A 4,570-nucleotide genomic window follows, 5' to 3' on the forward strand; every position below is an offset into this window, starting at 1 on the left:
TTGAAGGCTTGTAAGGAGTTGCAGTAATCCACCCAGAGGCTGGAGTAGTGGGTGCATAAGTCTTAGTGGTCAGCAACTGGGGATCATTGGGTGCAGTTCTCGTAGGGGCAGTAACTGGGAATGGTCTAGGAAACCCTGAATGTGCAGGGAATCTTCGGAAATGAGGGAACCATAGGTGATGGTGGTACGAAGGCTGCTCTGGCATCTTCGGATCAGAAATGCTTGCAGTAGTGGCCAGAGCTCTTGTAATGGCAGTCATTGGGAATGGTCTGGGGAACCCTGTGTCTGGAGGGAACCTTGTGAAACGGGGGTAAGGAGGTAGCTCTGCCAACTCAGGATCGGAGGAGCCTGCAGTAGAGGGTGCAGTGATCTTTGTTGGTGGTATTTTGGGATTAACAGATGCAACTTTTGTGGGGGCAGTCATTGGGAATGGTCTAGGGAACCCTGGGTAATAGTGGTAAGGAGACTGCTCTGGCATCTGAGGATCGGAGGAGCCTGCAGTACTGGGTGCTCCTCTTGTAGTGGCAGTCGCTGGGAATGGTCTGGAAAACCGTGTGTATGGCGGGAACCCTGGAAACCAGGGGACTCCGTGATATGAAGGAATCCCTGGGTATGAAGGAAACCCTGGAAACTGGGGGAATCCTGGGTATGATGGGAACCCTGGGTATGGGCGGAGTGTAACCGACTCTGGATCAGTAGGGTCGGCAGCAATGGGTATCTGGGGATCTGTGGTTGCAGCTCTCGTAAAGCCAGCCGCTGGGAACGGTCTGGGATATGGAGGAAACCCTGGAAACTGGGGGTACAAAGGCAGCTCTGCTGATTCAGGATCAGGAGGGGCTTCAGTAGAGGGTGCAGCAGTCTTGGTGGTTGGCATCTGGGTGTGTGCGGGTGAAGCCCTCATAGGTTCAGTGTTTGGGAATGGTCCAGGGAATCCTGGGAACTGGGAGAACCCGGGGTATGGAGGGAACTGGGGGTACAAAGGCAGCTCTGCCGACTTTGGATCGGAAGGGCCTGCAGAAGAAGTTCTTGTGGTTGGGATCTGGAGATCAACAGGTGCATCTCTTGTAGTGTCAGTTGTGGGGAACTGTGAGTATGGAGGGTACCCTGGGAAATAGAAAAACCCTGAATGTGGAGGGAACCCTGGGAAATGGGGATAAGGAGGCTGCTCTGGTGTCCAAGCATCAGAAGGGCTGGCAGTAGTGGATGCAGCAGTGTTTGTGGTTGGCATCTGAGGATCAGCGGGTGCAGTTCTCGTAGTGTCTTTTGTGGGGAACTGTGAGTATGGAGGGAACCCTGGGAAATAGAAAAACCCTGAATGTGGAGGGAACCCTGGGAAATGGGGATAAGGATGCTGCTCTGGTGTCCAAGCATCAGAAGGGCTGGCAGTAGTGGATGCAGCAGTGTTTGTGGTTGGCATCTGAGGATCAGCGGGTGCAGTTCTTGTAGATGGGGACAGTCTGGGGTACCTGGGGTATAGAGGGAATCCTGTGACCTGGGGGTACGAAGGCAACTCTACTGACTCAGGATCAGAGGGGTTTGTAATAGTGAGCATCTTGGGAGACCCTGGGAACCAGGAGTAAGGACGCAGATCTGCCGATTGAGTATCGGAGGAGTCTACAGCATCGGAAAAGTCTGCGGAAGCAATCGTTTTTGTGGTCGGCATCTGAAGATCAGCAGGCGCACCCCTCGTAGAGTCAGTTGTGGGGAACCCCGAGTATGGGGGGAACCATGGGAAATGGGGTAACCCTGGGAAATATGGATAAGGAGACTGAGCTGGAGCCTGAGGCTTGAAAGGGTCTGGAGCGGGAACAGCACTGTTTGTGGTTAGCATCTGGGGATTAGCAGGGCTCGTTGCTGGAATGCCAGCAAGAATAGCAGGTGATGATGGGCAGGATACCGCAAACTCTTGATCATTCACCAACAGGACAAGAACATGATCCTCATCCTATCGAAAAACAACAGTATTATATCTCAAGTACACCATTTACATTTGTGACCAGAAGATGGCACTGTGGACTGTACCTTTAATAGGATGCAAGGTTTTCTGTAAGGAGCTTTGATGATCAAATCTCTGGAGTTTGCTTCCACAATAAAGCCACAAGGTTCACCAGATAACAGCAAGGGCTCCCATGCATCAGAGACTAAAATACATTACTCATGTTAATATAATAACCATATAGTTTCTCAAAACTAAACTACAATACATCGTTTTAGTCTTAGATGGTCATGTTTCAAATTTGTGACATGAGCTTTGACCAACTGCTGAAATTTACCTTTTACATAGAGTGCAGCTGCTGCAATATTACCCATACTTAACACCATGCCATTCATGAAGCAGGAGACAGAAGGGAGAGGAGGTGCAAGAGGACAAGACATTGTCATGGATTTTCCCCACAGCTTTAGATGTAGTACATGATCCCCATCCTGTTGAAAGAATACTTGGATTCACTTGGCTCATATTCAATACATATGTCTGTTTGAATTGTGGTAATCACAATCCCTTCATTATGAATTACCTGTTCAGTAACATGGCAGCCTTGGTATGGAGCTACAAAAAGCACATCTCTGCGAGACCTTCTCACAGAGAATCCACACCGAGAAGGCATGCGAGTCATGGGAATGAGAGTCCCGTCAGCTGAAAAAGCAGATCCTTAGATCAAATTACCCGCCGTTTTCACCAGAAATCCACAGATATGCATCATTGATCTTACCATTGTCAACCAGAAAATGGGGAGCCTTCCCTCCCTTGACCCGCAAGGTCATAGTATCATCAGCGCACTGAACAGCAGGTCCCATGTGTTTTAGTTTAGCATTCATCAACAGGCGCTGAGCTAATAAAAAAGGTTCATGGGCAAATTAACATTTGAGCGATCTCTTTATGAACGCCTTTGTAAAATTCATAAATATTGTCCACTCACAATCCATTCCTGCGGTTTTGTAAGCATCATTATTATCTGAATCAAAAAAAAATCCCTTTCGTGTTATGACGCCAGCAATGGCTCCAGGCTTAATTGCATCACTAAGACTTTCTCTTCTAAATGTCTCAATTTCCGTCACATTTTTCAATCTGGTATCTGTAATACTTCCATAAGAATCTGCTAAGAAAGAGGTTAAGGTCCCCAATATCAAAGGGCATAGTAGAGGATTATTCAAAGGCATAATTCTGTTGAATAGTGGCATTTAACCCAACTCACAAAAACATCTCACAAAAGGCCAGCACATTTGACACAGCTTTAACCTCTTCTCTCAAATTGGACGACCAATCAAATGTTAGGTAGGCCAGTATTTATTTAAATGTGTCCTAGGTGCAATTGAATCACTGGTAGACGTCATGCCTATAGACCTTTTTTGATGAACGTTCAAGAATTTTCGTTTGTTAAGTTTGGCCCTTGAAAGCTTCCGGTTTCAGACGTGCGATTAATTGTTTTGATGGAAGTCAGCGAGTTCAGAATCATAAGATGTAGGCAAGTTACTGTGGTAAAACACAATGTCCGTAAATAAGATCATGCTACATCTAGCCAGCGGATCATTTCTTGCATCATGTCTGTAAAAGTAGTATTGTGATCAATATTGTGAGCACATTAACCCAAGTATGCATGCTTGGCCATGACTACAACAGTGACCTTAGAGAACTACAACTTTGTATTAACTTGTCTGACACGCCCCTGTGCATGGTGCACTGTGGGAAGGCAAGCAGTACAGATCGTTAAATAATGCTACTGAAATACATTTGCACAACAGGCAAGGGATCCACCTGAACAATAAACTTCAGATCTAACTCGGTTGTGGATCTGACACTACCATGCGTAACCCTATAGGCTACTGGCTCTCATATCCACCTGTTCTTTAACCCATGACCATACACTGGGTTCAGGGATGACAGTTGGATGTAAACCTTTTTTTTTTTTTTTACTGCTCTTGTGCAACGAGAATTAGGTGTATATACACACTTCTTCAAGCTTATAAAAATAGTAGATTATGAACATTTATCTGTGTTTATTATGACAATTTCAGCACAACACAGCAGTTATTCAACAAGTAACCAGCCTATGCTCAGTTGAGTAGTTTTTCCAACTTGGGTGTGTGAGTGCTTTTGTCAGCAGTGCTGGATATGGTTGTTCATAATGTTAGGAATTTAACCCTTGTGTTATCTTCGGGTCTTTCTAACCCATCGGTCATTGTGACCCACCATCGTATTGCAACAACTTTACCACATACAAACACAAAGTGAAACATTTGATTTTAACTGTTGGGCTGTCGCAGACCCCCTACATTGCGAAGGTTAAAATAATTATTTGTGTTTTTGTATTGGGTAAACACAACGATGGTTCGTTATGAACCTTTGGGTCATGTGACCCAAAGGCAGCACAAGGGTTAAGACGTTAAGAAAAAGCCCAAGGCGTGCTCAATCACCCAGGTCCAGAACTTCCTACCCACCAACATGTCATGTTAACCATCAAGAACCAGAGCAGACAGTACAAGTGGAAGCTACCTCAGGTTTCCTTCCCTCCAAGGGTGACCAGAGCCACTTATACCCAAAGCAGAAGAGCCAGGTTGGAGCATTTTATTG

The 4,570-nt window shown here is 46.0% G+C and overlaps 1 long non-coding RNA gene across 1 annotated transcript; it reads right to left on the reverse strand.

The window, feature by feature from the left end:
* Positions 1–2,582: 2,582 nt before the first annotated feature.
* On the reverse strand, positions 2,583–3,089 carry LOC136941663 (uncharacterized). The gene is made up of 3 exons (XR_010876546.1): positions 2,919–3,089; positions 2,712–2,831; positions 2,583–2,635 (listed from the first exon to the last, which is right to left on the reverse strand). It is a non-coding gene; the product is annotated as an uncharacterized lncRNA (long non-coding RNA).
* Between the last annotated feature and the right edge of the window lie 1,481 nt (positions 3,090–4,570).

This window comes from Osmerus mordax, chromosome 1, assembly GCF_038355195.1.
Source record: "Osmerus mordax isolate fOsmMor3 chromosome 1, fOsmMor3.pri, whole genome shotgun sequence".
In the NCBI taxonomy this organism is placed as follows: Eukaryota; Metazoa; Chordata; class Actinopteri; order Osmeriformes; family Osmeridae; genus Osmerus; species Osmerus mordax.